The 20057-nt window shown below is 47.6% G+C and overlaps 1 protein-coding gene across 5 annotated transcripts in view; it reads left to right on the top strand.

The window, feature by feature from the left end:
• RAD50 (RAD50 double strand break repair protein) overlaps positions 1-20057 on the top strand; it is a 1278308-nt gene that overhangs the window by 822694 nt on the left and 435557 nt on the right. The window lies entirely within an intron of this gene.

Below are 20057 nucleotides of genomic sequence, written 5' to 3'. Positions count from 1 at the left end.
TTTTGGGATGTTTGGTGCTGGATAATAGAAGATGCTGGATAACTAATATGTTGCTGTACCTAGGTATACAAATATCTGCCGATTTAAAAACAAAATGCTGAAGGTAGGGTCTAATTCGACCAATTTGGATTTCTCTTGGGATTTAGAAACATTTGTTTTCTTTAACTGAATCTGCCCATGGGTAAAATGGACATGTATAGAGATCAAAGATTTAATGAAAAATGTTAGTTAAAAAAGCTTAACTTTTATATGTTTGTTTACTGCAAAGTGGACAGATTGCTGTTGCAGAAAAATAGTTGTACCTATATCCCATCAACTTTCCTCCATTGCTATGGGTTATGGTCTCCCGGAATGTGGCCAGGACTGAAACAGCAGCAATAGTTTTCAAAAGAAAAATGATTAGGCTCAATTCCATTTTTGGAAATTCTGCAGTCTTTTATGGGAGCCCTACTCACCACCCCGTTAATTTTTTTCTCCAATTTCTGTGGTCAGAGAGAATTCTGCAGAAGCACCCTCTTGCCCCACTACTAATCCCTTTTTTTAATCCTTAAGAGTAAATAGTCCTGGTTGCGCATAAGGCTCCAAAGCCCAAGGGTGCTTCTTAACCCATTAACTGCTGAGGGTTTTCGCTCCGAGTGCTGGGCCCTTTTTTCGGCATTTCGCTATGTCGGCATTCAATCCCTTGTAACCTTTTTGTTTGAAGTAATATCCCGTTCAAATTTGCACCCTTTTCCTCCCACATGTAGGCGGTCATAACGCAACCAAGGATTCCTAGTTTTTCTGTAGGGGGGTGTGAGAAAATAACAAAAAAGTTACTAAATTTTGTGTTTCAGAAAATGCTAAATAAAATGATGTACAGAGGAACCTGTGTTTTTTTCCTTGTAAGAGCTAGGGACAAATAGTTTGCTGTTCTGAATTCACAATTTTCCAAGCTTTCAAGAACAGGTTGAGTACAAACGAACATATTTGTTGTAAGGTTACCATCAGTTTTGTGAGGTAGCCAATGTTTTCCTTTTTTTCAATAGGACATGCTTGGACGGAATGGGAGAGGAGGGTAGGAAAGCTGAATGGGAAGACAGAAAGGCTTACATTTCTGAAAGGTAGACAACATTCCAGGTTTAGGAAGGGGTCATTTGTGCAGGTCAGGCAACAACTATGTAAAATCCCCATAGTCTGGAGAAAAAATTGAAAAAATGACAAAAAAAAAGTATATGCTGGACATTTTTGGAATTCGAAGGTAATGACTGCTACATTCTCCCGACTCTTCTAGTTAGCAAAGCACACATTTTTATTTTAATGTTTCACAAAACAAGCAATACCACAATCCAAAAACAGAGCCATGGTCCACCAGATTTTTATGTCGACGGCCTGAACAGATGTAACTAGCATTTAAAAATAAGGAAAACAAATGTGGTGAAGAATGGCAAGCGTACATTTTTTGAAAGCGCACAGGCAGATATTTTGAAGGATAGGTGACATGTGCAGGTTACAAAAGTGTACAGTGCCTAAAGCAGCGACTCAATTTAGGGTTGTGTAACAAGTGCAGTAGGAAATGTTTGAAAACCTTATCTTAACCAGGAGAAAAAAACAGGAGAGAAAAAAACAAATGTCCTACGTTCCCACATTCTCACAGGTGTCCCGATAAAAATGGTACCTCACATGTGTGGGTGCACAGACCTGACCGCAAAGAGAAAATGCTAAACCACTGGTATACCAAAGGGTTTGGGAAGAGGACCTTTTTAGGTTTTTGGTCTTGTGAACAACCCACAGATTTGGCCCTGGGGTGTCGGAGCCACTAAGTAATATAGGGAACCCCATGCCTTTCGGAAAAGAAGACACCCGTGGAAATCCAATGAGTTCTGACGTTGGCAAATCGCCCTATATTTTTTACCCACAAGGCCTGGCAAAGTCCCAAATGTAAGGAAATAACAACATTTTAAGACATTTGCCAACTTGAAACCACAGAAACACTCCAGCAACAACACATGTCCTACCTTCCCACACTCCCACAGGTGTCCCGATAGAAACGGTACCTCACATGTGTGGGCGCACTCACTTGGGCAGAAACGGGTAAATCCATCCGTATGCCAAGTGCTCTGGGAATACATGAATCACTGTGCATTAGCCGCTGCCCCCCTGTTTTTTCTCTTCAAGCCCATTCGCAGCCACCTTTGCTCACTGTCCTCATACCTATAGTGCAACAGGACATACTTGGTTGGTTTTAGCACAAGAAAAAAATTGTGTGAGCAGTAAAGTCGTGTCAAGGCACCAACCACTTTGCTGGCCATTCACACACCTTTTCGTTTCTGCAGTCACTAGCCATCCATTTAAAAAATCGCACCACTACCAAATCACCAGCTCCACAGCAATCATATCTGCACACTCATAGCAAGTGGACATTCTCTCACATGGCAACCTTGTCTCCAGACAATGTCTTTCACACCAACTTCATGTACTCGGATATCAACTCTGCCTGCATTCAACAGTCATGTTGCACCAACCCTATCTGCACACTTACAGCAAGTGCACATCCGCTCACGTGGCAACCTCGTCTCCAGACGATGTCTTTCACACTAACCTTCAAGTACTCGCATATCAAGTGTGCCTGCATTCAATGTTGCATCAACCATATCTGAGTTTTAGTCATTTCTTACGCGCACCAGGCAGATGACTGCATTCAGGCGCAGATGTTAACTAAAGGGTTGAAACATATCACTGTGGCAAGTCTGAAGTAAGGACGACCCTGAGGGAGTAGGATCATTTAAATAGGAAAGTTTTAAGTTCCTTTCTAAATCTTTCCAGGGTGGTGCATTGTACTGCTCTCCACCAAAAAGTGCACGAAACAACCATAAATCCTCAATGCAATTATGGAGCAAGTACTTTGAACCACAAAAAAACAGACAGACACAATAACTCACAACCACACACTCTTAGAAGATAAATCAGATCTTTACGGCTATTTATTCAAAGCTTAAAAGTACATAGAAATAACTCAAAAAATAGTAAGGTCATACATCACAAAAGAAGTAAAGAAGTCAAAAGGAAATACATCACCGTGAGCATAATAGAAGTCCTCATCTCGTCCAGGAGCGGCTGGAAGACCCCGGGGACAGCCAGGCCGAGAGTTCCACAGCTCACAGGAAGGCCAGCCGTAAGCGTCCTTCTCTGGCTGAAGTCTCACCTGACCCTCTCCGTGCCTCCACATATATACACACTCCACAAAGGGGAGTTAATTCCCGAACATTCTGGAAATTGCACTTGCGCAGTTGAGGAACAGCCGTCGGTTGCCAGCTGGGTCAATCGAGAGCTCCCCTCAAAGAGCGCAGGGCCTCCCTGCTCTAAAAACACGCTCCACGAGAACAGTAGCAAGCCATAACAACGTTAGCTTTCCCAGCAGAAATGGCCTTGACTGCATACCAGGTTTGAAAAAGCATGTTTGTCTCAGCACTGTGAATCTAACACTTCAGCAAAATGTGTGCAGCCTTTCACTGTGATGTTAAGTAAATATCCAACATGGCTTAGAGCGCTCCCAGAATGCATTGCGCGGCCGCGCCATTTTGAACCAAGCATAAATCAAGCATAACACACGGCCATGAAGACACAACCATACAGAACATGTAAGGTGTGTACAAAGCAAGGAAGGAAGAGGGATACGCGGGTGTACTGTCCCAAATGCCCTTCCATGACAGCCCTCTGCCTACAGCCTTGTTTTCTTTTCTATCATACAAAGGAAAAGTATTGGGAGATCGGGTGATTTCCTGAAATGCCCATCATTCCTTCAAAGGGATCCATAGGCTCTCAATATGTGTATGCCTTAAAAAAAGAACGCCACTCCAGCTCCCTCCACTGGAGGCGTGCCTTCGACAAGAAGGAAACACCATTCCGGCTCACTTCACTTTGGCGTGCCTTGGCAAGCAATGATAGCCCAGCTCCCTCCACTTGAGGAGTGCCTTGTGTAAGAAAGGCAAGGTATCAACAGTAAAACAGACACTAGTGACCACAGTTCAAGGGTGTTTATTGAACTTCAACAAGGGTGTGATGAACGCCTATCTAACCCTAAATCTACAGATGGGAGCAAGCTACAACCATCAAATAATAATGCAGTCCTAGTGGAGTCTCGTCAAAATAAAAAGGCCTATATTAAAAAAAACTATTGGCAAACCTTACTGTTAATTATACAAAGTGTGGGGTAGCATTCATGAAAAAGAAAGAAATGTTCACAAAATGATATGTCAGGATGTTCAGGCTGTTGGCCTCCCTTTGCCACGTTTTCTGTACGGGACAAGGCGGTTCACTTGAGCAAAGCACACACTCTGGCTTCTTCGGCACGAGGATACAGTTCCATTAGCAACATCGGGGCCTTCTGTGGTACAAGTCGCTTGCTTCAGAGGGCCTGATGTACAAACACAAAAATTTAATTTCTTCTTATAAGTGTTCGCTTTGGGTGATTTACTCTGGATCGCCCTCAGCCAGGCTCGGATTCCTTTCATATAATGATCATTCTTTTGTGAATCCCCCTCTTCTGGGCTCACATCCCTGTTTTACAATGTTCAGAGAATGTTCTTTTTCTGGTGACTCAGGGTTCACCCCGGTTCCCCCTCTGCCGAACTAAGACCCTTCCTCTCATACAATTCATCTCCGTCAGCCAGGGTCAGACCAATTGCAGTTTGTATTCAACTATCGAAGACTTCCGAATGTGCATTGGATTTAGCTTGACCCGTTGCAGGACCACTTCAATATCAAGACTTCCTTTTCCTCAGTTGCCAATTAATTGGATACCTTGCAGAGACCTTTGAATGAGCACCCACGTGGCGCCAGATCCATATATGGTATCCTGCTTGGCCTCCCAAAGTTCAATCACATCATTCGTCTGCTTTTCAATTATATTCTCTCATACAATGTTGCTCCTTGCAATCTTCGTTCTAACACAGGCTGGTTTGGTATCAGTCTCTCCGACTCACCGGCTGTGCTGTCTTTACTGGTGCTGCTTTGTTATAGAAGCCAAGGACAGTACCACAGCGGCAATCGTTCCTCCCCGCCTTGGTTATCGACAGAGGGGAGCCCCGGGTAGCTCCGATGCACAATGCAGGTTTGTTCAGCTTTAGTTTCCAGTCTTAGGTTGCTTACTTTCCAAGGTTCATGATGGTAACAGTCTGAAAATGTCAAGGGCACTTCTCTCCTTGCAAACCTCTCTGGTCTCGCTGTCTTTTCCCCCATATTGTACTGCCATCTGGGAACTGCGGTTTCCTTGTGTGCTTTGCCTTGCTCAGAGTGTGCTTTCGTGCTCCGCATTTTATCTGTGTGGGGAAGTGTGATGGAAGTCAGGTGTGTGTAATGAACAGTAATTGCCTGACGTTGCCTGACCATTGTATTGGGACATGTCAGGTAGACGTCCCTGGTGTTAGTCCGTTTTCACTCATGATGATCTGTCCGTGAGAAATTGTTTTTGTCGGGAAAGGGGTTGGGGGTTGAGTTCCTAGGTATCCTACTTGGTAGGATGGGGAAAAGGTGTTGCAGGGAAGGGCATACCGCGTCTCACCATCCGGTGTCCCACTTCCACTCCCCGAAGACCCCTGAAAACAGGTGATCCTCCTGTACTGGTCCACCCCCAATAACTGGATCCAAAAGTGATGGCAGTGTCCTGGCCACCTGGATGACCGATCCCCGGGGACTAGCGGGTGAGACACCTTCAGGTTTCTCACACTTGGAAAGGAACGCCTTTCCAGCTCCTTCCATTCGAGACGTGCCTTAGAAACGTCAGACCAGCTCCCTCCGCTCAAGGCGTGCCTTGGACAAGAAGGGAGCACCATTCCGGTTCCCTCCTCTTTAGGCGTGCCCTAGAAAGGAATGTCACTCCAGTTCCGTCCACTCGAGGCGTGCCTTGGACAAGAAGGGAAACACCATTCTGGTTCACTCCCCTTTGGCGTGCCTTGTCAAGCAGTGCTAGTCCAGCTCCCTTCACTTAAGGCGTGCCTTAGAAAAAAACGCCAGTACAGCTCCCTCCACTCGAGGCGTGACTTGGACAAGAAGGGAACACCATTCCGTTTCCCTCCACTCAAGGCGTGTCTTTCAAAATTTGGAAACGCCAATTTGGCTCCCTCCATTGAGGGCTAAGTGAAATGAAAATGGGAAGTGGACACCATATATATGGCAGCGGTGTCTTGTATAACTCGTACCACCCTACCACTAAAGTAAAGTTCATGTTTTGTATGATTGGGATGTGTTGTTTTAGAATGACTGAGATGTGATTGGTGTGTGAGTGAGGTAAAGCTGAACTGTGCATGGAGATATGATTGATGTGAATGCACTTTTCCATCACTGGAGACATGGTTAGCTGGTCAGTGAATGTGTATTTTGTGTGCGTATGTTTGCAGATATGTGCTCCCTTTCTTAACATCTCAAGATCTTCCAGTAGTGGTGGGAGCTCTGGTTAACTCCCACCTTGTCTACTGTAACAGGCTTCTGACAGGGATCCCGAGGAAACAAATGCTAAGATTGCAGAGGGCCCAGAATGCAGCCATTAGGCTAATAGCTCACCTGGGCAGAAGAGATCATGTGTCCACAGCCAGGAAATCGTTGCACTGGCTGATGGTGGAAGATCGTATTAAATTTAAAGTGGCATGCCTGGTGTACAAGTGCTATCACAAACTTGCACCCCCATATTTGAATTCGACACTATTACCCAACCAGAGCCCTCCACTCAGAAGATAAACTTTTGGTATGTGTTCCGAGGGCAAAATGCATCTCAAAAGGTGACAGAAGGTTTTCTGTATTTGGGCCTAAGCTTTGGAACCAGCTGCCTCTTGGCATCCGTTCATGCATGTATGCTTGATTCATGCTTGGTTCAAAATGGTGCAGGCGCGCAATGCATTCTGGGAGCGCTCGAAGCCATGTTGGATATTTACTTCACATCGCAGTGAAAGGCTGCATGCATTTTGCTGAAGTGTTAGATTCACAGTGCTGAAACAAACATGCATTTTCAAACCTGGTATGCAGTTAAGGCCATTTCTGCTGGGAAAGCTAACGTTGTTATGGCTTGCTACTGTTCTCCGTGGAGCGTGTTTTTAGAGCAGGGAGGCCTTGCGTTCTTTGAGGGGAGCTCTCGATTGACCCAGCTGGCAACCGACGGTTGTTCCTCAACTGCGCAAGTGCAATTTCCAGAATGTTCGGGAATTAACTCCCCTTTGTGGAGTGTGTATATATGTGGAGGCACGGAGGGGGTCATGTGAGACTTTAGCCAGAGAAGGACGCTTACGTCTGGCCTTCCTGTGAGCTGTGGAACTCTCGGCCTGGCTGTCCCCAGGGTCTTCCAGCCGCTTCTGGACGAGATGAGGACTTCTATTACGCTCACGGTGATGTATTTCCTTTTGACTTCTTTACTACTTTTGTGATGTATGACCTTACTATTTTTATGAGTTATTTCTATGTACTTGTAAGCTTTGAATAAATAGCCGTAAAGAGCTGACTTATCTTCTAAGAGTGCGTGGTTGTGAGTTATTGTGTCTGTTTTTTTGTGGTTCAAAGTACTTGCTCCATAATTGCATTGATGATTTATGGTTGTTTCGTGCAGTTTTTCAGGGAGAGTAGTACATTTTTGGCGTCACGAACAGGATGTACGTGATGAGTTGTTCCGTGCATCCAAGAGTCTGTTGAAACATTGATAGTATTTGGTTGTCGTGTAAGTGAAGTTTCTTTTTAGTGAAGTTTTTTTTGTCTCTTTGGTAACTGTTTGAGTGCCTGTGGGAGTGATTGCAGTGTGGAGAAGAAAATATATAGGTTCAACAAGGTTTTGCTTTGCTTGTGATAATGAGTAGTTTGTTCAAGAAGAAGAACGTTACCGCTGGCGGTGACTGTTCTGATGTTGTTATTCCAGGTTGGACGAAGAGTCCGTATGATAAGTTGGCTCAAGCGTAGGCATGTGGTGCCAGTTTAAGTGAAACTTGGGATGAAGGATTGGGAGATGCCGATCCGACTGATGTAATTGCATGCTTGCAACAAGTTCCAGTAGAACGTGGTAAAGAATGTGCGGCATTAGGTAGGCGAGGTTGGGTTCTTTTGCATGCTTATAGGAAAATACATCAGATGAAAACTGACATAAAAAATGAGGTGTTGCGATTAGAGAGGGAGTTAGCTGCAGAACGGCAGACTGCGTTAATGCAGCATATTCAAATGAAATTGTTTAAAGATAAGGCCGACACATATCAGGCGGTGGCAGAGAGGGCAGCAGTCAGAGTAGCGCGATATAAGTATAGGAAAAGATGGGGAGGGGACAACGGAAGAAAGGTGGCAACTGTAATCGCTACCGCTGGCGTAGACTGGGATCCGGACAAATGGGATGGTGATATTTTTGATTCGACCAGTTTAGAAAGTAGTTCTGCAGAAGAGTCTGACCCCAAACCAGAGGTGAAACAGAAAACAGTGGCGGCTAAGCCTGTTACAAGGCGTCAAGCCCGACCACACCCGCAGAATCCTGGTGGTGGTATGGTGGATTTAAGTACTTTTGAAGATTACACACAACAGGAGGTTGGGGAAATTATTACCCGTTTGAGGCAAAAATCAGGGGAAGCCTTATTGACATGGATGGTGAGATTACTAGACGGGGGTGCTGCAGGATTGTTGGTAGATTCTACTGATTCACCGCGTTTTTTACCCCTGTCAATTGACACTAATGTACAGGAGGTCTTAAGAGCAGGACCGCCTCCTGATGCTAATGGTCAAGATACGCAGGTGTCTTTGTTGCACCTGATAGCCCAAGCATGTAACCGCAAATACCCTATTACCACAGATTGGCCCAGTGAAGAAACGAAGTAGTATACGTTAAGAGAAGCAATTCAAAAAGTCAGAGAGCATGCTATGAAAGAGGCGATTCACATAGATGCTCCTGATCACATGGGAGCCGTACCGCTCTCAGTCTCAACTCGAAACATGGTGATTAGAAATGCGCCACCCGCATACAAAAGTGTCATTATGACTTAATTCGTAGGCATGACGGGCAAGGCTACTGATGAGGTAGCAGATGCCATTCGGCAACTTGCAGATTTGGGAGAGTGGGATAAGAGCGATAACAAGCCACGAGAGAATGAGGGGCATAGTGAAAGAAGAACCGAAGGCAGGCGGCAAGATAGTAGAGACTCCTGAGTGTCCCGAAAAGACATGTTTTTGGCTTTGTTAAAAGACGGAGAAATTGATGGCATTGAAACCAGAGTAATGTATGTATTATACAAAAAACGAGGACTTGCAGCCAAAGAGCGCTATAAACAGGTTAAGAAACAAGTAGTCACCACGCCACAGGGGGACACCTCACCTTCTGCTCCCCCCTGCAGAAGAACAAGATGAAGGGTCTATGGGGACACCTTCCCCATACCAGCCGACATACGCTGATTTGAGAAAGGTGGTGAGTGCGATGCTAGAGGCGGAGACGAGTCCCACTCATTCGAAGTTTGACTAGGGCTTCGGCCAAGCTCCGGCAGCGTCTGCCCGCATAAAAATGGATAGGCGGCCTCATGTTGATGTTAAGATTTTTTGGGGGCCAGGAAATAAACAAGGGGTGCGAGCATTGAAAGAGGCAGAAATACCATGTGTTGATTGTCCCGATACCTGAATATATAATTGGCTTTGATATTTTGGAAGGGCTAACCTTGGGACTTGGCGGTAAAACGTACCAGTTTGGGGTGAGTGCATTGATTTGTACACCCATTACCCTATGCAAATTGAAGATGCCCCCAGTGCAAGTGCCAGTGGCGACCAAGTGGGCAGCCATGAAACAATACCGCATTCCTGGGGGGCACAAGGAAATTTCCAACACCATCAAAGAGTACGTGGAGGCGGGTGTATTACGCCCTATTAACACACCATCGATGGAACAATCCGCTCTGGCCCATTAAAAAGGGGGATGGGTCGTGGAGGATGACGGTGGATTATAGGGAGTTGAATAAACGCACTCCTCCCTTAGTGCCCGCAGTCCCAGATGCTATTACTTTGATCGAAAATGTTCAAAGGTTTGAGGGGACTTGGTATGCAGTGATCGATTTAGCTAATGCATTTTTCTCCGTGCCAATTGCTGATGAGTGTCAAGAACAGTTTGCATTTTCGTGGGGTGGACGTCAGTACACTTTCACGAGACTACCCATGGGGTACATGCACAGTCTGACTATTTGTCACCGGCTAGTGGCAGAGCACTTAGACAAGATACCGTGTAAACCTGACATACAAACCTCTCATTACATGGATGATATTTTGATACAGGGCAAGGATGAGCACAGCGTGCAAAGTCAGCTAGATGTCATTATAGAAAGATTGAAAAAGGAAGGGTGGGAGATTAATCCGAGTAAAATTCAAGGTCCAGCTGAAACAGTGATATTCTTAGGGATTCAGTGGCATCATGGGCATCGAGAAATGGTGCCAAAAGCACGACAGAAAATACATGAATTCACCACTCCAACGAGCAACAAGCAAGCTCAGCAGTTTATAGGACTGTTTGGGTTTTGGAGACAGCACATTCCGCATTTAGGGCAGATATTGGCCCCCCTCTAGAAGGTGACACGAAAGAAATATGAGTTTCAGTGGGGGGAAGAGCAGCAGAAAGCTTTTGAGATGGCGAAAGACACAGTGCAGCAGGTGCTTGATTTATGGCCCTTGAAGGAAGGTGAAGTGGAATTAAATGTGTCTGTGCAAGACAATTATGCTAACTGGAGTGTGTGGCAGAAACAAGACAGGAAACGTGTGCCATTAGGGTTTTGGAGTCGTAAGTTGCCCGACGCTGGTAACTCATATACTCCGTTTGAGAAGCAATTGCTGGCATGTAATTGGGCTCTTGTTGATACCGAGCAGATGACCTTAGGTCATGATGTATTCATGAGACCAGAAATACCAATTATGCAGTGGGTACTGAGCTCTCCTAAAACGCATCATATAGGACATGCTCAAGAAGCCAGCATAATTAAGTGGAAATGGTATATTCAAGACAGAGCCAAATCAGGAAAGGGTGGAGTAGCAAAATTACATGAGCAAGTAGCCAACATACCGCCCTCAGATTACATACCACCGGAGGTGCCTGAAAAACGTGAGTCTCCCGTGAAATGGGGAGTACCTTACAGCGATTTGACTGTGGAGCAAATAGAGCATGCTTGGTTCACGGATGGCTCAGCTCGATATGTGGGAACTGAGCGGTACTGGAAAGCAGTGTCGTACAATCCCAATACAAAAAGATGTTGACAACGACAGGGAAAGGAAAGAGCAGTACAGCGTGGCAGGAACATAATCAGCAAAGTGTCGTTCTTTCTGGCTACATCCTCTACTTCTGCAGTAGTGAGTTCCAACATGGACAACGGTCAGCGAATTCATAACTGCTTTTTCAAAGTACAAAAATGGCAGTTTGTTTTCTGGAGCAGCTGCACCATATACAACATAATGTGTACTGCCAACTTCTTGTACCACATCCAATACTTGCATGCTGCATGATATGTTCAAGCAATTGGTCTGTTTTATGTACTCCCCCATGTACCTCTTGTAGTCAAGAATACACTTGGGCTTCCACAATTGCCGAGCATGCCCCTGCACAGTGACAAATGAAGTACTTTCATCATGAATAGTACTCAGCATGTGCACATCCCTTCTGTCGCAGAATTTTACAGCCAACAGTTCATGACACTGCAATGCTTTACATTCTCCCTTGTCCAGCTTCTTACAAACAAGTTGTCTGGGGAAGCCTTTGCAGTTACTGCAGATTGTACCACATGCCAGTATGCCCGCATTGTACAATTCCTTGAACAGTGGTATTTCTGTGTAGAAAATGGCGACCCTTGTGGAACAATGGTGTCGCAAGATCCCTCACAATCTTCTCACTTATCCCTATATGGGCTGTGCATCCCGCAGGGTTTATGCTCAAGTTTTTTCCAGTGTAGACTCTCATGTTGTAGGCATACCCAGTGGTACTTTCACACAAAATGTAAACCTTGATCCGATATCATGCTCGCTTGCTCGGAATATACTATAATCTTTCAACAGTAGCTGACCTTTGAACAATACCAATGATTCATCAATGGATATGTCCTAGCTCGGAAATATACATCTCTGAAAATCGCTGAGCAAAGTGATTGTGTAATGGCTGAATTTTGAATAGCCTATCTCAATTTGGATCAGTACTTGGTAATGCTGCCAAGTTGCCTTTGAAGTGCAGCATACGTTGCAGTGCTAGAAAACGGTTTCTACTCATTATTGCTAGAATAAAGGGCTTGTGATAAAGCTTCAGTACCAGTACAGTGAGATAGATGGCTTCCGCACTAATCCCATGACCAGAGTGAGGCCCCAAAATGTTCTTATCTCAACACCTGTAGTTGAAACCCAAGAGTGTGCTCTGGAATGGGGTTTCAGATTGGCACACACTGCCCTCAAGAACTGTTGGGCATACAGATTGGTTAGCTCAACCACATCTGAAATGAAACCATCATACAGAAAAAGGTTGAAAGTCAATAGGCTCAAACCTACTGTGTTCTGTGTGCACCCCAATACTCCAGTGAAAGGTGGCACAACATGCTGAGCCATTGCTGGAGCCACCCAGTCCGACTTATCAGCCATGTCATGAACTGGCACTTTCCTCGCACGTCCTGCATGTTCCCTCAACCTAGCAGGTAAACTTTGTGTGTGAATTGTCAGACGAGGTGCATGTACCCCTTTGTTCTCTTCCTTGACAGATGAGGAGGTGGAACTAAGCTGAAATGAAAACTCACTCACCAAATCTACTGCATGCTCACCTTCAGAAACAGATTCTGTTTCAGATTCTACATCCGGCTCGGTGCCTTGTATCGAGTCAGACTGCATCAGTAAGTTAAGAGCCTCCTCACCAGACATTGACGTGAAGCCATGACTACTGTGGCAATCTAAACGTTTACTGCCCAAAGAACAGATAAAGACTGAAACCCCAAGTAACTTTGCTTTTCAAAGTAAGGAAAGTAGTGCAGAAAGTGGTCTTGAATGAAACAGACCAAGACCACACAATTACACCAAATTGTTCTGCATCTGCTCATAAAATGTAGAAGCCCTCTAAAATGCAATTACTGTCAATACGCCAAATAAAAAGGAGTACCAATTTGCTAACACTCGAAATACAAATATACAGCTCACTGTTTACTTACAAGTGGTTAGACTGCTGCAACACACCTGTACCTACAACAAAGAGAACAAAACTTCTCAGCAAGATGTCATCTTTACCCATACATTACACAAATAGAAGTGTGGGGCAGAGGATGGAACCCACACTGAAAATTCAAAGACACCCACCGTGTGTTGAACCCTTCACTCCCCTATGGGGTGCAGGTGGGTGGCAAATGCAGGTGAGAAACAACATTGCAGTGTATTTCTAATTGGGTGAGGTGAAAAGGCAGAGAGGCACTGGACGCAGAAGTAAAGATGAGGAACGTACATGGCAGGTCTATTGCTGGCACACTTTCCACAAAAGCCCCTGCTAATTCACATAGAGTAGGGTGTGGAGGGGGGAAGGTTACAAGCACCGAACGACTACAAGGGCCAGCAAGTGCAAATCAGCTACAAAATGAGGTGACGCTTTGGAAACATAGGCAGCACTGACACATTGAATACATTGACATTCCACCAAAACAAAGTACAATGCAGTTACTAAGAAGTCAGTCTCACTATCAACACATTTAGTCAGCGTTTTATTATCATGCCACACAACCCAGTAAGTGCATCAGTTATTGGGATCCCCCCCCCCCCCGCCTCCCCAACAACATTACGTCTGGGCAAACTTCATTATGTCCTCAATGAAAACGTCCGTGCCTCTCTTAGATAGCTGCACTCCGTCTCGGTGAAACATCAGTTCACCTTTGTTAAAACCATGGTGAATTGTCTGAATTTTGTCATTGTCCTTGGTCAATCTTGCCAGCTCACCGTTAAGTTTCCTCACTGAGTTGTTGATGGCCTTTTCCTTCCCTGGAGTTATCCAATCCCTCCTTGGAATCATTTGAGACCAAGCCACCACAGTGTTTTGGAATCTAAGTGAAATCCACTCCAGTTCAGCCATCAGTAGCTCCTGTACCCCTCTCCATCCCAAAGAATCCATGTCGTTTCCTCCCAGACGAACAACTATCAAAATGGAGGTGGAACTTCTCTTTTTGCCTGGGCATCGCAGATGACTCCTTTGAGCTGGTGAAGGCACATTTCCCCAACACCAAACCAGTACAAAGACACACCATCCCTCGGAGACCCAGATGTGCTTGGGCCATTGAAATGTGCTGCTGCCCTTTGGATGAAAGAGTGCCCGACAATCCATACAACCCTCATCCTCACTAGGAAATGGAAAAATGAAAAGCTAACATGAATAGGGCCAGACGAATAGTCCATCCATTAGCACAAGTGCATTCACACATGTCTCTTGCAACAATCCCAGACACACACTCCCCCCATTATGTAATTGGCACCTACTTTTCAGGGAAAGAGGTGAAGGACACATTATGTCAGCTTGTGCCAATGTCACAGATGTTCTGCATAGTTGTAATTGGTGAAGGTTTCTGTTCCTGCGGCACACTGTGTGTACTTCAAGGTGGTAAGGAGAGTTGCATGTACTGCACTGTGATACCGAGGGATCAGGGAAAGTAAATGGGAGAGAGATACCACCAGCCACAGTGAAGTCTCCATGGCTAGCACTTCTTAGGGCACTGTATAATATGCATAATTCTCCCACAACCCGGCCAATTGCCTTTTTTACACCTCCCACTACACAACACTCATTACCACCATACACTTGACACAGTGCCCAAGAAGCTTCCACCTCCTCCAATAGCGGATCACACCAGTGCAACCTGCCTCCTACCTTTCCACAACAGCCCAAGCTCAAACAATGAAACTGTTCAATACTTTGCACAAATGGATACAATTTTGGACAGTTTTATTGTGAGAACTTCGGTCAGAGCTCCAAAACAGCCGGGGTGCTGTCCCCAGCCTTAGGCGCCTGTCTTCCATGTAGGTCAAACCGTCCCCAAGTTTAGTGCCAGTCCCAGGATGCCCCGGCAGGGTGCCCATCCCTTCCCGGAGGGAAAAGCTGTAACACAGGCCAACTAGATCTCCAGGGTGGCCGGGGGTGCTGCCTCGGACCTGGGCGCCTTTCTCAATTGTTGGTCGACCATCCCCAAGTTCAGCGGCAGTCCCAGGGAGCCCCAGCAGAGTTCCCACCCCTCCCTGGAGGGAAAACGTGCAATGCAGGCCAGGCAGAACTCTTGGATGGTTGGGGATTATGCCCCGTCCTCTAGCACCTGTCTCGCCCATTGGGCGACCATCCCCAAGTCCAGCGGTGGTCCCAGTGAGTCCCAGCAGGATGCACATCCCTTCCCAGAGGGAAAAGCTTTGAGCCTCCAGGGAGGGATGAGGACCCTGCTGGGGGCTCCCTGGGACCGCTGCTGAACTTGGGGATGGTCGCTCAACATGGGAGACAGGTGGCAAAGGCCGGGGACATCACCCTGACCATCCAGGAGTTCTGGCTGACCTGCGTTCCAGGTTTTCCCTCCAGGAAGGAATGGGGACACTGCTGGGCCTCCCTGAGACTGCTGCTGAACTTGGGGATGGTCGACCTACAAGTCCGGCGGCAGCACCCCCGGCCGTCCCACAGCTCTGGCTGGCCTGCGTTACATGTTTTTCCTCCAGGGAGGGATCGGCACCCTTCCAGGGCACCCTGGGACCGCCGCTGAACTTGGGGATGGTCGACCAACAAGGGAGACAGGCGCCCAAGGCCGGGGATGTCACCCCCAGCCACCCCAGAGCTCCGACTGGCCTGCGTTACAACTTTTCCCTCCAGGAAGGGATGGATACCCGGCTGGGGCTCACTGGGACCGCCGCTGGACTTGGGGATGGTCGCAACATGGGAGACAGGTGCCAAAGGCTTGGGACATCACCCCCGGTCATCCTGGAGCTCTGGTCATACTGCGTTATAGCTTTTCTCTCCGGGGAGTGGTTGGGACTCTACCAGGGCTCCCTGAAAGCGCTGCTAATCTTAGGGACGGTCGCCCAACATGGCCAGGGATGTCACCCCCCCCAACCATCCTGGTGTTCTGGCTAGCCAGCATTACAGGTTTTCCCTCCAGGGAGGGATGGGGACCCTGCCGGGCCTCCCTCAGATCGCCACTGGACTTTGGGATGGTTGACTAACAAGGAAGACAGGCTTCCAAGCCCGCAGGCATCACCCCCGGCCTGCGTTAAAGCTTCTGCCTGCGGGAAGCGGTTGGAACCCGGCCGTGGCTCCCTGGGACCACTGCTAAATTTGGCGACGGTCGACTAACAAGGGAGACGGGTGTCCAAGGCCGGGGAGATCACCCCCGGGTGTGCTGGAGCTCAGGCTGTGCCATGTTACAGCTTTTCTCTCTGGGGAGGGATGTGGGCCCTGCCGGGGCTCCCTGGGTCCGCCACTGGACTAGGGGACCCCAATCACCTCCAACCGTCCTGGAGCCCTGGATGTGCTGCATTCTAGTTTTTCCCTCCAGGAAAAGGTTTGGATTCTACCAAGCCTCTCTGGGACCTCTGCTGATATGAGGATGACCGGCCCACATGGGAGACAGGGACGCAAGGCCAGGGACATCACCCCTAACCATTCTGGAGCTCTGGCTGGCCTACGTTGCAGCTTTGCGTCACCAGGGAGCCAATCCCTCCCCGGAGAGAAAAGCTGCAGCGTGGCCCTCCCAGAGCTACAGGGTGGCCCGGGACAAAGTCCCCAGCTTTGGGGGCCTGTCACCCATGTGGGTCGACTGTCCCCAGGTCCAGCTGCGGTTTCAGGGAGCCCCCGCAGGGTCCCCATCCCTCCCCGGAGGTAAAGCTGTAACGCAGCCTAGCCAGAGTTCCGGGACGCTCGGGGTGTGATGTCCTCGGCCTTGGGTGCTTGTCTCCAATGTGGGTCGACTGTCCCCAAGTCCAGCGCTAGACCCAGGGTGATACAGCAGAGTCACCATCCCTCCCTGGAGGGTAGCAATGTAATGCAGCCCAGCCAGAGCTTCAGGACAACCGGGGGTGCTGGCCCCCCGGCCTTGGGTTCCTGTCTTCCATGTGAGTCGCCCGTCCCCAAGCCCGGCCTGGAGCTCTGACTGGGCTATGTTGCAGCTTTTCCCTCCAGGGAGGGATGGGTACACTGCCGAAGCTCAATGTGCCACTGCTGGACTTGGAGACGGGTCGACCCAAATGATGACCATTCTAATATAAGGAAAGGGATCTATACCAAGTGTGCATTGCATGCTCAGAAGAAATGAACATCTGCATTAATAGCACAAACATGTTTTAGAAAGGGGTAGTCATTTCGTTTACAAAATGCAGTTTTCTATGCTAAGCAGCCAGCATACTCTATTCTGGGCACACACATCATTCTACAATTACCTCTGCATCAGCCGTATCGACCCGTACCACTGACATTCCAGCCACAGTCCCGCCCACCGCACTGACAATATGCCGCCCAATTATAATGTATAATAACAAAGAGACATTTCGTACTACTTACACAAGCCAGCGAAAGCTTTAACCTGCCACAACTGTAAAGGATCTATATAGTCAGGAGGTTGCAGATCCTTCTTATGCAGATAATGAAGACGATGAGGGTGATCCAGATGCGGTCATGTACAACATCGACTCCCCAGTGGACAATGACCCCCCTGTTTTAGACTCTCCAGTAGATAATCAGCCTCTTTTAAACAAAGTACTCATTAATGCACTTCCAAATATCGACCCAAGGAGATCCGCAGGACAAGGATTTTGTTGACGAGATCTTGGGAGATAAAAAGGCTGTGTGTCAGTTTATTCCCCTACTAAAATCTGTCCAGCGAAAGATACAGCCCTCGCTAGAAACACCAAATCAGATGCGAGCGGTTAACCCCTGCATAGAAAAACTTTTCAGGCCTGTCCCATCTGACCCAATGTACATCAGACGTCAGTCAATTAAAACCTGACTCGCTCGTCGTTACTACGACAAGGAATAGGGCAGGCACTCCCCTAGACTCCTCTGAGGCACCTCCAGACAAGGAAAGTAAGAGGCTATACACAATAGGCAGGAAGGTGCCTCTTCCGCTGCTTTCAAGACCAGAATAGCTACTGGCCAGTTTGAACTGGCATAAATGGGACAAGGTCTCTGCATTACTCTCCTCAGCCCTTGAACCCCTCAAGTCTCAATTAGCACTGGAGGGTTCAGAAGGAAGGGCAGTTTCCAGCTGCTTGCTAAAGAGCAGTCTGGACGCTGCAGACAACGCCGGCAGAATCGGAGCCGAGGGAACCATTATTAAGCGGCACGCGTGGTTACGCCAATCCAGTTTTAAGCCAGAGACGCAAGCTACTCTCATTAACATGCCTGTCAAGCCTAAGGTTCTCTTTGGCAAGGCCGTCGAGGATGCTGTAAAAGACAGCCAAAGAAGAATATGACACGCTGAAGTCATTAGGACAATTGAACAATAAACCTCCTGTCCAGAGGGCTAACAGCAATTTTCGTCCCTCACGCCGTCAATTTTCCCAAAGGGGTTCCAGGTATAACCAAAGTCAGGGAACAGTGTGGGGAGGTAATCAAGGCCAAGCCTCGCAGAATGACCAGAGAGGACCGCGCAGATCATGTGGTCGGGCAAGGGATCCCTCCTCCAGAGGTGGTACCTCACCTCAGAAGCAGTGACATCCCACTTCAGGTGCCCTCCCATGCCTCTCCAGTAGGAGGACGCATTTCCAAATTCACCCAAGCATGGGAAGGAATCACCTCAGACAGATGGGTGCTGCCCACCGTAGCGGGCGGATATTGTATAGAGCTCCTCGAGCGACCGTGGAACCACCCCCCAGGCCAAAAGACCCACACCAAAGAAGACCTGCGCTTCCTCCTCGAGGAAATCGCCACGCTTCTCCTAAAGGACGCCATCGAAATCGTCCCGACCAATCAGGTAAACAAGGGTATTTATTCAACTTTCTTGTGCCAAAAAAAATCTAATAATGCGCCCAGTATTAGATTTGCGCCCTGCAAACAAATATGTCAAGCCACAAAAGTGCTGCATGACTACGCTACAAGAGGTAATCCCTCTACTAAAAAAGGGGGATTACATGGCAACATTGGATATGAAAGATGCCTATTTTCATATTTCAATGTTCCCAGCGCACAGAAAGTACTTGCGCTTCAAGGTGGACAGTCGGCACTACCAGTTCAAGGTACTGCCCTTTGGGATAGCTTCGGATCCAAGGGTATTCACCAAGGTACTGGCGGTAGCGGCAGCACACCTACGCAGGGAGGCAATCCCGGTGTACCCTTACCTGGATGACTGGCTCATCACGGGGGAGACCCCAGTAATTTGCAGAGCAAACATTCAAAGGACAATCAACCTCCTTTTCGAATTGGGTTTCTCAATAAACGAGAAAAAGTCAAGTCTCGTGCCAAGCACATCCAAACAGTTCCTACGAGCTATTCTAGACACTCAAGAGTGGTTGACCTTTCCTTCCGAGGAAAGAATTCGGAATATACTGCTGCAAATTCCGCAATATCAGTCCGGTTGCCAGTTAACGGTACGCAAAGCAATGCGTTTGCTAGGAATGATGGTGTCATGTGTTTACCTGGTCCCCCACGCGCGCCTTCGCATGCGCCCCATGCAAGAATGGTTGGCGAAACAGTGGTCTCAGGCAAGTGGTCAGTGGGACGATCTAGTGGTTGTTTCGCCAACACTTGTACAAAGCCTTCACTGGTGGACAAGAGAGAATCTGTCCAAGGGGGAACCCTTTTACGATCCCGAGATACAGGCGGTAGTCACAACCGACGCATGCCTGACGGGGTGGGGAGCTCACCATCTCCACCACACAGCTCAGGGTCTCTGGTAGCACTCAGTGGCCAAGAATCACATCAACCTGTTAGAGCTTCTGGCAGTATTCAGAGCACTTCAAGCGTTCGAGCCCTACCTGTTAAATCTGTCAGTGCAAATCCGGACGGACAGCACTACAGCCATGTTCTTCCTGAACAAGCAAGGAGGGACTCGGTCGCCAAATCTGTCCAAGCTTGCCCAGAAAATCTGGATATGGGCACTCAGATGGAACATCTTCCTGTCATCGCAACACGT

The sequence above is a fragment of the Ambystoma mexicanum genome, chromosome 3p (assembly GCF_040938575.1).
Source record: "Ambystoma mexicanum isolate Mex_15411 chromosome 3p, UKY_AmexF1_1, whole genome shotgun sequence".
Taxonomy (NCBI): domain Eukaryota; kingdom Metazoa; phylum Chordata; class Amphibia; order Caudata; family Ambystomatidae; genus Ambystoma; species Ambystoma mexicanum.
The sequence above is the reverse complement of the archived record's forward strand: the minus strand, read 5'-3'. Positions and strand labels throughout refer to the sequence as shown.